Source organism: Gopherus evgoodei, chromosome 9, assembly GCF_007399415.2.
Source record: "Gopherus evgoodei ecotype Sinaloan lineage chromosome 9, rGopEvg1_v1.p, whole genome shotgun sequence".
Classification (NCBI taxonomy): Eukaryota; Metazoa; Chordata; order Testudines; family Testudinidae; genus Gopherus; species Gopherus evgoodei.
In genome coordinates, this window is record NC_044330.1 from 47443797 (window position 1) to 47456916 (window position 13120).

Below are 13120 nucleotides of genomic sequence, written 5' to 3' on the forward strand. Positions count from 1 at the left end.
CATATGGAGAAACCACTGGAGCAAAGAGGAGAAGGAAGAAAGAAGGATCTTTGATCCTTCATCTCTGGCTGGAGAGGTGTAATGAGATTTGGAAGGTACACCTCTTCCCAGCCCAGTGGAAGTCAGACCTGCAGGGAGGGAATCTGTGGAACCTGCCCAACTGCTGCTCCCTAATATCTGGCAGCATGGTTCCAATAAGAGGGACACTGCCCTGAGCTGGATGCTTTTGTGGTTGATCTCAATACCTGCGGCTGGCATGTAGCATGGTTCCCAGTCACAGAAAATTCCTGAACTATTAAGAGACGGAGCTGCAGTGAACAGAAACGCCCTGCTCCTCTACATTCCTGCCACCCTGAACTTTACTGAGTTCTGTTCATGCATAGGCAAGGAATAAGGGATTGAGGTGATGTGGCTGAAGAAACAATACTTAACCCTATCACACTGGTCCTGATGTGACTAGATCTTCTCCGCTCATGGATCCACACAGAAGGATCTTGCCCAAGAGTTTAAGGATATTAAAACTGAAACGAATTACATTCAGTAATATGGAATACGAGTAACTTATTTTGGATGAAATCCATATTTTGCAGGAGCTCTTCATGTACTTTTACCCACCTTTTTCAAAATTCCTCTTTTTGAAATCTGAAAATAGAAACATTGAAAATTTCTATGAACTATAGTTGTTGGAAAGATTAGGGCGAGGGTGGATTTGGGAAAACAAATATTTTCCATTAATTTTTTAATTTCAAAATTAGAACAAAGTCAAATTCTATGGCTAATATAGGTCTAAAGAAAGATAATGACTTTTGATGCACTGTCTTTTATAGGGCAGCCTGTCATAACTGTCCTACTCAGATCTGAACCTTAGAGATCAGAACATGAGAAGCTAGCATGATACCTCCAAACTTAATTACCAGCTTGGATCTGATATCACTGCCACCAGCCAGAATTCCAGTGTCTGGCTCACTCTGGTCTCCCCAAAACCTTCCCTGGGGAACCCCCAAGACTCAGATGCCCTGAGTCTCACCACAAAGGGAAATAACTCACTTCCCTTCTCCCTCTTCCTCTCCAGGTGTTCCCTCCCTGGGTTCCTGGAGAGATATACAGATTCAAGCTCCGTGAATCTAAACAAAGGGATTCCACCCTCCCTGTTTCAAGTCCTTGAAACACAAGTACCGAAAGATCAAATCTCTCTCCCCTCTCACCCAGAGGGTATGCAAAGTCAGGCTTAGTAAATCTAACACAAAGAGATTTTCCCCCTCCCTTCGTTTCTTAGCCTTAACCAGTGAAAAACACTCAAACACGTCTTAAAAAGAAAGCTTTATATAAAAAGAAAGAAAAAGGACATAAAATTGGTCTCTGTATCAAGGTGACAATATACAGGGTCAATTGCTTAAAGGAAAAAATGAATAAACAGCCTTATCCAAAAAGAATACAATTTAACACATTCCAGCAACTACACACATGTAAATACAAAAAAACAATATAAACCTATTGTCTTACTATCCTTGTACTTACAACTTGGAAACAGAAGATTAGAAAGCCTGGAGATAGAAAGATCACTCTCAGAGCCGAGAGGGTCACCGAACCAAGACAAAGAACAAAGAACTCATACCCAAAACTTCCCTCCACTCAGATTTGAAAAAGTCTTGTTTCCTGATTGGTCCTCTGGTCAGGTGTTGTTTGTTACCCCTTTCCAGGTGAAAGAGACATTAACCCTTGTTGGAAAAATTAGGGGGAGGATGGATTTGGGAAAACAAATATTTTCCATTAATTCTTTAATTTCAAAATTAGAACAAAGTCAAATTCTACGGCTAATATAGGTCTAAAGAAAGATAATGACTTTCGATGCACTGTCTTTTATAGGGCAGCCACAGAACAAGGCCCACAATTTATATATGTAACTGTATACTGTACAGTTACATATATAAACTGTATACAATTTATATATGTAACTGTATAAGTTAAAAAAAAACTTTATTAAGGTAGCAAAGTCAAGCACTCGAGAGTTATGAAATGCCAGAATTAAGGTTCCCTGGGCAGCCCTAATTTGGCCCCCTTGTGTGTATGCATTAGGATGCAGCCATTAATTACATGCTATTTTTCCCCCGCAGGACCTCTGCCTCACTCAGTGCATAATATGGACCTGCCTTCGGTAAGAATCAGAGTTGTGTAGCCTGTGTCGTTTGTTGCAGAAGGTGAAAAGCATGCAGTAAATGAGGCAGGGGGGCAGTCTCAGGGGTTAAGGCAGCTGAATGCTGCCCTGGGGAACTAAATTCTACCCAGGAGCAGCAGAAGGTCCCTAAAAGTGGAGGGGGCACTGGCGCCTGAACCACAGCCCCGCTCCTGTGCCACCCCTTCCCCAAAGGCCCCACCCCCTGCTTGCTCCTCTCCATCCCTTCCCACCGACACTTGCCCTTACAGCTGGTAAGAAGTGGGGCTGGGGGCATGGCCCTCTATCCCCGCTACCCATCCTAGCACCACTGCCTCCACCACAGAAGTTTTTCTGTGTTGTTGGGCAAATCACTTAAACTAAACTTTTTCCAGGTGGTCACCAGTTGTGAAAGAGTGCAGAGCACTCATAGCAGCAACAGACATTGCTGGAAGCTGGGCTTTGAACATATGAAGTGCTATATAATGTTAAATACTCTGAAAAATCAGGTCCCAGGTCTCTCAAATTGGGCAACCAAATGAGCGGATAATTTTGGCTTATGTCTGTGCCTCTGTTCTCCATGGAGATACCACCACCCTCCCACACCTCACAGAGGTGCTCTGAAGATGGCTTCACAAATAAGTGAATTTCTCTCATACTTTAGTGATGAGCACCATTGATATTTTCCCTCATGTGCATCACCACCCACCTGACCTTAATCAGAAAGGGTTTGACTAGTGTGCAGTAAATAAGGCCTGCGGCCACACATTCAAGAAGAAAACAAAATATTGAATAACTGCTCATTGGGTGAGCAGCAGCCATTTTGTGCACTGAATGAAGCAGGGGTTCTATGGAAATATATAGAAGGTAATCATGTAATCAGACCTAATTTGCACAAAGGTAGCAAGTTAAGGCTGCCCAGGCAACCTTAATTCTGGCATTTCCTAACTGTTGAGTGCCTGACTTTGCAAGCTCAAAGGTTGGAACCTTTAGCCCCACTGCACATACCTCTGCCAGTTGATCTAATGGAGTAATTGTTAGCAAAATTAGGTGTAATCCTCTATGTCGACCAGCAGTAGAGGGGCATGAGACAGACATGCTGATAGTGGGTTTCACAGATATTTGCTGACAGAAGAGGAATGGTGAAACTCAGGCATCTTGGATTCCATTCCCAGCTCTGGATGGGAGTATGCTCTAGTGGGCCCACCATCTTCTGTCCATTCCCCCTGAAGCTTGACTCCTATTTCCCAGTCTCCTATAACCTGTCCATCTCCTAGTCCTGTCTCTTCCTCAACCCTGGCTTTTTGTGCCAGTCTCATTCTCCTCACCTAGACAGTCCCAATCTTCACTTCTTGCATTTCTCATCTCAGTCTCGTTGCCAAGCAAGTCCTGCTTTCAATTCTTTGAATTCCCCATACCAGCCTCACCACCCAGCCATTCCCAGTTCCCTATTCCAATAGCCATTCCCTATTTCCATTCCCTGTTCCCACTGATTCCCAGTTGCAATAGGTTCCCTGCTCTCAATTTCAAGTGCCTGAACCCAGCACAGCAGCCCAGAGCTGTAATTGAAGGAAAAGTCCTACTTAACTCCAGGTTGGAACATGGAAAATTGGAAAGTTTTGTTAAAATTTAAGAAGTCTTGACTGAGCATGTACAATCTGCAATTTTTCAAAGGCCACAAATTTGGGTGAATTTTCACAGGGGGAGAACAAAAGGCACATTCCTGCCACCAAGTTTCATGTCCAGGCTCCAGACATGGATGAGCTAGAGCTTTTCAAATAAAACATTGCCAGAAGTTAAAAACAAACAAACAAAAAAACAACAAAAAAAAAAAAACGGACAAGAAAAGTATATTTTTCCCTTGCCTCATTCTCAGAAACAGTTAAGCCTTTGTGTCTCAAATCTTTGCAAAAAACTTGAGCCTGAGGCAGACACCCAACATGGAAAATTAAACATAAACAGTTGATGTTTGAAAGAAAGTTATAAAGCAACTATAAATAGGGCCTTATAATGAAAAATACCAGCCATGCCCATAAAATGTCACAGGGATGAATTAGGAGGGCATTAGGAACTTTACATACTACACACATTCAGATGGATCATTCATACACACTTCAAGACACACTCTTGTTCTCTCAAAAGAATGAAGAGCAATTCAAAGCTCTCTTGAAATGAAAAGATAAATGTTCTGACATCATGCTGAACAAATGCACATGGGAAGAGATTTCAAATGGTTCAAGTCACTTAGGCGCCTAAGTCTCATTGACTTTTGAAAGTGGGACTTAGGCTATTTGAACATGTTGACCAAAAAGCACAGTTAGCTGACGCAAACTTGACATTGGCAACCAGGCAGAAAACAGTGACAACCAGGCAGAAAACAGTAAGATTGTCTCTCTGATTAAGAGAAGCAAATGAAATATTTCCCAGTTTGCTCCTTTTCCCGAGAATTATTTTAGATACTTGCTGTTCTGTGCATGCTTTGGGGAAATTTCTAACTTTAAAGTAATGCTCTGTTGGTTCATTACTAAAGGACAGTGGAATTGGATATCATGTGCATTCATATTAAAACCAGATAGCTTTATTAGGGCTGTTAGTGTAATGAATACCAAATACAGAGGTCCAGAGATCATTTTCCTAATCAGAAGTATCAGACCCCAGGAACCTTTAGAGAATAGGGCTATTAAAACATAAATAGCTTCCTTGAAATATAAATTGTCATTTTCAAAAAAAACAGATGCTCCTCTTGATCATTCTCAGTTTGGATTCCCAAAAATTATATTCATGATTGCTAACTGAAAACCACATGGATATTAGCCTCAGAAACTCTCCTTAATTTACATGAATAGTCTCATTGGAATAAACTGACCAGCTCATCCAGTTCCAAAGGGCAAAACTAGACAATGGTCACTGAAGACTCAATGAGGTATTTTAAAATCAAGAAATTAGAACATAATGCGCATGAATGATAATTTTTCTAACTAACAGAAGGCTATATATGGTTATGTGTGGAGGAGTAGGAAGCAGTTTGTTGGAACCTAAAAGCATTTGTGACAGGGTCAGGCCAGATGGCTACAGGAGAGTGTTCCTATTGAACCAGGAAGTGGGCGGTCGGAGCCCTCCCACTGCTAAAGGACCCCCCCCTTCCCAGCCTAAGGGGAGTAACCTCAGGGCCGGGAAACCAAATAATTCCGGGGGACAACTAATGACATAACAAGGACAGGAGTGAGGTCAAAGGGTCAAACAAAGGGAACCTGACAAGAACACTGAGCAGAGAACCCTGGACAGTGCCCATTGCTCCTCAAAGGTGTCAAGGGACCAGCAGACACTGCCCAGAGGAACTCTGCCCAGATGCGTGAGCGGATGGAGGATTGGAAATAGGCCCCACAGTCACAGGAGACCCCATCGGCCAACCTCCTCTCCCTGGTTTTATAGATGAGCGTTTTAGCCAGGGCCAAGAGGAGGCTGACTATGAGGTCCCGGGCTTTGTGGGGTCACGGGATGGGGAGTGCATAGATAAGGAGGTGAGGGGAAAAAGTGCAGCCAGAAGCATAACAAAATATTTGTGAGGAGACGGAATAGGAGCTGTAACCTGGCACATTCAAAGTAAATGTGCGCCAGAGTCTCCCTCAAGCCGCAGAAGGGGCAGTGTCCAGGACCAGGGTAAACCACGCCAAGTACACGCCCGTGCTCATGAAGGAGCCACCAACTGATATCCCTGGCAGGCTTTGGGCCCAGGGCAGAGTATAGGCTGGCCCAACAGGACTCCTCACCCTCTAGAGGTGGCAGGAGGTCCGGCCATTTTGTGTTGGGATGGGATGTGAGGGTGAGGAAGTGAAGGGTATGGAGCATAAGCATGTATAGATGTTTCCTCAGCGTGGTCTGGAAACAGACCAGCTGTAGATCATGCAGCCAGCTCATGGTGAAGGGGCCGGGGTGGGGAGCAGTTCGGTCCATGGGGCAGGAACCTGATGAAAAGGTCCAGAGGGCCTGGGGTGGAGGGTAGGTGGGGCGTGCCCTCTCACAGGACCTGGTCGAGGTAGGCCCGAGCACTGGGTGGCAAAGCGGCCCTCACCTCCTGAAGTACGTGCCGGGAAGTACAAGGCCTGGAGAGCCCCATGCGCTGAGCGAGCATCAGGGGATCTAGCCAGTCTTCCCGGTCGTAGTTCAAGAGGTCTCCGACTCTGGTGACTTCTACCAGGACCAACCTCTGGCGCACTGCAGGGGACTCTGCCTCCTGCACATGGAGCTGGGGGTTGTATAGCAGGGGCTCTGTGAGGAGATCTGTTCCCTTGGTGGCCACCACGGACCTGGTCACTGAGAACAGCTTCCAGGCCCGGAGGAGGGTCCTGGTAGAAGACCGGCAGCCCAGAGAGGTCTCGTGGAAGACCTCTCGGATGGAGATAAAGGAGCTGCCAGTCGTATCAGGGCCCTTGGAAGTGGTGCAGGAAGGTGTGCGCCAGTACCGTTCATGCCGGACTACCTGCACCATAAAGGAGCCTCTGCAGGGTCTGGAGACGGAAGACATGGACCCGAGTGTGTAGACACTTCAGGCCCTGCCCTCCCTCCTCCAGGGGAAGGTGGAGGACCCCTGCAGAGACCCAGTGCAGTCCTGGCCAAAAGAACTCCAGAATCACCGTACGGAGATGGGCCATGAAGCCCGGGGTTGGGACCAGGGTGTTGAGTTGGTACCAGAGCATGGACAGGACTAGTTAATTGAGCCCCAGTTACCTCCCTCGGAGGGAGAGGCACCGGAGTAGTCCTGTCCATTTCCGGAGCCACTCCATCACCCTGCCAGTCAAACCATACCAGTTTTCTGGCAGAGACATATGCATGGCAGAAAGGTAAATGCCAAGATAGAGCAGCGGACCCGTGCTCCACTGGATGGCTTGAAGCAAGGGTGGGAGGGAGCTCACCTCCACCCGTCCCTGACCACCAGACCAGAGCTTTTGACCCAATTGACCTGGGTGGAGGAGGCTGCTGAGTAGACTGCCTGGCAAGCCTCCACCCATGCCAAGTAGCCCAGGTCCTGGACCACGAGGAGCATGTAATCAGTGTACGCTGACAGGACCAGCCATGACTCTGGCTCTTGCAGCACCAACCCCTTCAACCTCCTGCAGAGGAGGCAGAGGAAGGGCTCAGTCGCCAGAGCGTACAGCCGGCCTGAGAGGGGGCACCCCTGCTGTACTCCTAGTCTGAAGCTGATTGGTTCGGTCAGAGTCCAGTTGAGCCTGACCAGACAGTTTGCGGAAGCATACAGCACCTGGAAAAAACCCACAAACTGGGGTCAGAAGCCAAATTTTTGCAGAGTGCTCAGGAGATAGCTGTGGTCCACCCTGTTGAACACCTTCTCCTGATCTAGGGACAGGAGGGTGAAGGACAGACCATCCCTACACTCGAGCTCCAAGTAGTCCCGGACCAGATCTTGGTTCCCAATAGGAACATCAATGAAGACCAGGCCCTCCATGGCAAGGCCTGGCCGTCACCTCAGTAGGCTCGGCAGCCACCTGCGGCCGGGCAGATGGAAGAGCCCAGGGAACCCTTGTTGGTGGGAGCAGAAGCAGTGGTTAAAGGGAGGGAGCATGGGGAAATGGGGGCCAGGTGAGGTCGCTTTGATTGAGGCCCGCTGGCAGAGGGTTGTACTCCCCCTGGGTGACTGGGGTCAGACCCCAGGGCCTCGATCTCCTCATAAATGAAGGGGAGATCACTTTCCACCACCCCAGGGTTCTCCCTGCCGGCACCTGAAGCAACACTCACTTCAGGGCTCGCAGGGGCTTCAGCTGTTAAGGGAGCAGGAGGGACTCCATTGGGGGCCTTCGAGGAAAGGGACTCCAGAGGTGTGGGGGGGTGGTACTCTCCAATGCTGCCACTTCTTCACCAGCTGGCACTGGTGGATGGAACACACTCGGGGGCAAAGTGGAAGGCTTGGCATCAGTGCTTCCCTTCCTGGTCTTCCAGGGGGCTTCTGCATCAATGGGAAAGAGCGGAGCTTGAGCCTTCCGCTTGTCCCACTTCCCCTGTACTATGGCCCAGCCCTCCATGGCATGGCTAACAGGGGTCGGGTCGGGGAGCAGGGGCGATGGATTGGGGAGGTAGCCATAGGGAGGCATGAGAGATGGAAGATTCCCCCTGGGGCAGACCCTCTCCCATGTCCAGCGGTATCCCCGCTGCACCCTCTTCCACAGGCCCCGCCAGACTGCAAGCAGCGGAGGCGGGGTTCTTCTGCTCATCTGGGGAGACTGAGGGAGGTAACCCTTGGGCCAAAGTGGGAGCAGTGGTGGACTGAGAAGGAGGAGGGGTGGTTCTGGGTGCCAGGCAGTCAGGGGCGCGGGGCAGTCAGGAACACCGGCAATGATGGGGCCAGTGCCCAGCTGGGGTTCGGGGGTCCCAGATGCTCCTCCGGACATGCCCCATCGCCTGACAGAGGTAGCACTGGGCCTCCCCTGTGGAATAATGCACCTGGTAATGGGCCCCCTGGTAGGGGACCAGAAAGGAGGCCGAAGCAGTTGAAGCTGCACCTGCCAGCAGAACGAGAGAACGTGATGCAGGGGTGGGGTCTTTGCAGTCCAGTGGGAGAGGGCTGATGACAGAGATTGTACAAGCTGAGGAGTACAAGCATTATCAGACACCAGAAGAAAGGTCCTGTCGTGAGGGTAAAGAAGATGTTGGGAGGAGGCCATGGGGAAGTAACCCAGGGAGTTGTAGCTGTCACACAGCAGTTCCAGGAGGCACTCTAGACAGCTAAAGTCCACAGGGCCCTGGGCTGGAACCCAGAGTAGAGGGTGGGCCCAGGTTCCTCCCAACTCCTGATCAGATACAGGAAGAATTGACCTGTACTGTGCCTTCTACCAGAGGGGTCGGTCTCTGGACTGTTTCCTGACCCACATTGTGAATTTTCGAGGTGAGCGGATCTGCCAATAAGTGCAGGACCCACCAAGATAGAGGAGGAACCTTGTCACATATTGTACAAGTTCCTTGGATGAAAATTATGCCCACATCTGTTTAAAAGTTTGGACTGGAATAATACAGAATGATCATGTTATTTGGGTTATAGGTAGTCTTTGACAAGGTGGGAGGAGTCATGCAGACACAAATTGCCCAATGATACAACAGAAACCGAGCTCAAGGTTATTGTAGAAGAGGCAAGAGAGCTTCCCAAACACCCCTTTTCACAGCAGAGTGCAGTTCTGCTATGGTCTGCCTCAGTTTCCCTTAATGGATTTCAGGAAGGCGGATTTTGGTAAGCTCAGAGAGCTGATAGGTAAGGTCCCATGGGAATCAAGACTGAGGGGAAAAACAACTGAGGAGAGCTGGCAGTTTTTCAAAGGGACACTATTAAGGGCCCAAAAGCAAGCTATTCCGATGGGTAGGAAAGATAGAAAATGTGGCAAAAGACCACCTTGGCTTAACTACAAGATCTTGCATGACCTACAAAATAAAGAGGAGTCATATAAAAAATGGAAACTAGGTCAGATTACAAAGGATGAATATAGGCAAACAACACAGGAATGCAGGGGCAAGATTAGAAAGGCAAAGGCAAAAAATGAGCTCAAACTAGGTATGGGAATAAAGGGAAACAAGAAGACTTTTTATCAATACATTAGAAGCAAGAGGAAGACCAAGGACAGAGTAGGCCCATTGCTCAGTGAGGAGGGAGAAACAGTAACAGGAAACTTGGAAATGGCAGAGATGCTTAATGACTTTTTTGTTTCGATCTTCACTGAGAAGTCTGAAGGAATGTCTAACATAGTGAATGCTTATGGGAAGCGGGTAGGCTAGGAAGATAAAATAAAAAAAGAGCAAGTAAAAAATCACTTAGAAAAGTTAGATGCCTGCAAGTCACCAGGGCCTGATGAAATGCATCTTAGAATACTCAAGGAGTTAATAGAAGATGTATCTGAGCCTCTAGCTATTATCTTTGGAAAGTCATGGGAGACGGGAGAGATTCCAGAAGACTGGAAAAGGGCAACTATAGTGCCCATCTATAAAAAGGGAAATAAAAACAACTCAGGAAACTACAGACCAGTTAGTTTAACTTCTGTGCCAGGGAAGATAATGGAGCAAGTAACTAAAGAAATCATCTGCAAACACTTGGAAGGTGGTAAGGTGATAGGGAATAGCCAGCATGGATTTGTAAAGAACAAATCGTGTCAAACCAATCTGATAGCTTTCTTTGATAGGATAATGAGTCTTGTGGATAAGGGAGAAGCGGTGGATGTGGTATACCTAGACTTTAGTAAGGCATTTGATATGGTCTCAAATGATATCCTTATAGATAAACTAGGCAAATACAATTTAGGTGGGGCTACTATAAGGTGGGTGCATAACTGGCTGGATAACCGTACTCAGAGAGTAGTTATTAATGATTCCCAATCCTGCTGGAAAGGTATAACAAGTGGGGTTCCGCAGGGGTCTGTTTTGGGACCGGCTCTGTTCAATATCTTCATCAACGACTTAGATGTTGGCATAGAAAGTACGCTTATTAAATTTGCAGATGATACCAAACTGGGAGGGATTGCAACTGCTTTGGAGGACAAGGTCAAAATTCAAAATGATCAGGACAAATTGGAGAAATGGTCTGAGGTAAACCGGATGAAGTTTAATAAAGACAAATGCAAAGTGCTCCACTTAGGAAGGAACAATCAGTTTCACACATACAGAATGGGAAGAGACTGTCTAGGAAGGAGTATGGCAGAAAGAGATCTAGGGGTCATAGTCGACCACAAGCTAAATATGAGTCAACAGTGTGATACTGTTGCAAAAAAAGCAAACGTGATTCTGGGATGCATTAACAGGTGTGTTGTAAACAAGACACGAGAAGTCATTCTTCCGCTCTACTCTGCACTGGTTAGGCCTCAACTGGAGTATTGTGTCCAGTTCTGGGCACCGCATTTCAAGAAAGATGTGGAGAAATTGGAAAGGGTCCAGAGAAGAGCAAAAAGAATGATTAAAGGTCTTGAGAACATGACCTATGAAGGGAGGCTGAAAGAATTGGGTTTATTTAGTTTGGAAAAGAGAAGACTGAGAGGGGACCTGATAGCAGTTTTCAGGTATCTAAAAGGGTGTCATCAGGAGGAGAGAGAAAACTTGTTCACCTTAGCCTCTAATGATAGAACAAGAAGCAATGGGTTTAAACTGCAGCACGGGAGATTTAGGTTGGACATTAGGAAAAAGTTCCTACCGTCAGAGTAGTTAAACACTGGAATAAATTGCCTAGGGAGGTTGTGGAATCTCCATGTCTGGAGATATTTAAGAGTAGGTTAGATAAATGTCTATCCGGGATGGTCTAGACAGTATTTGGTCCTGCCATGAGGGCAGGGGACTGGACTGGATGACCTCTCGAGGTCCCTTCCAGTTCTAGAGTCTATGAATCTATGAATGGGAAAACAAGGTGGTCACAAATAGCTTGGTGAAGGAGAAGCCTAAATACTCTACAGCAGTCTATCTCCCTTTAATAAAGCCTTCTGAAAGCAGCACTAGAACGAGGGTTAAAGGCTTTTACCTCAGAGTCTGGGTGAAACTTAACAGTCCCAAAACAGAAGTCTCTAGGTTCCAGCAGCAGCTCCTTCTGCTGTACGGCCTCAGACTTCGCTGCTGTCTAGGAGCTCTGTGTTTTTTCCCCACTTTCTTCAAGGTTTCCGCCAGGCCTCCCTGCATGGAAAGCTTGTGGTTAGTTCAAGGTCCCTAGAAACTCCTCTCTTTCAGAGTTCCTATTAGCTGAGCTCTCCTATGCCTTTTATCAGGCCCAGGTGCTCCTTACTTTATCAACTGCCTTGCAGCTAGTTAGGCCCTTAACTATCCCCAGGTGGAGTTGGGTTGGCTCCATCCCTTCAGTGGAGTCCACCACAGGTAGGATGGCTCTGACTCCTTTAAAGGGCCCAGGGCCCTGTGACAGTTACCATAACTGACTCATAGACTTTAAGGTCAGAAGGGACCATTATGGTCATCTAGTCTGACCTCCTACACAATGCAGGCCACAGAATCTCACCCATCCACTTCAATAACAAACTCCTAACCTATGTCTGAGTTACTGAAGTCCTCAAATTCTTGTTTGGAGACCTCAAGCTGCAGAGAATCCTCCAGCAAGTGACACATGCCCCATGCTGCAGAGGAAGACAAAAAACCTCCAGGGCCTCTGCCAATCTGCCCAGGAGGAAAATTCCTTCCCGACCCCAAACGTGGCTCACATGATCTGTGGCTGAGGCAGGCATAACACACTGACCAATACAGGCTCCAGCTTCAGAGGGAGAGAGATTAGATGTCATGTTTACTAAATCTTATGACCAGATGAAACATTCTTAAAATCTCAAACCACTGAATTGGGAATTGTTGCTTTAAGGAATTCTGTGAACAAACAGAAGAAGGCCTGGCTCAGGCACTCTGCAGGTCACAATAAGCCCATTCACTCCTGGCTGCTCTCAATACATTGTCCAGCTCTTGTATATATATTTGATCATCATCTGCACAGCAAAGTCCCTTTCTAAGTTTGCAATCAGCTAGTTCCCCATCTTGCCTCTCCTCGGAGACTGGTAACTATATTCACAATTTAGTGAGGCAGTTAATCAGATTTAGATTTTTATTGCTTTGCTGCTTCCAAAGGTGCCAATTGAGCTTCCACGAGCCTTTCATCCAGTCCTTAATATCCCCACTTATTACAGCATAGAGGCTTCTGCAAATCAAAGAATGGTGTCCTGAATTGTGCCTTACTGCATTACATTCTTTGGGGGAATTTTGGAGGGGTTCAAAAAAAGCATCCAGCATCCCTAGGCAGAATTCAATTTTTTTTTCATAATTTCGGTGGATAATATCAATGTTTTTCTCATTTTTTTTTTTAGATTTTTATCGACTTAAATTTTTCACAGTTGTACAAATTATGGGATTAAGGCTTTTTTATTTTTATTAATTACGTTTTCACAGTTGTGAGAAATAATGGGGTGGAGGTGTCAGGCAATTATTTAATGATAGTAGACT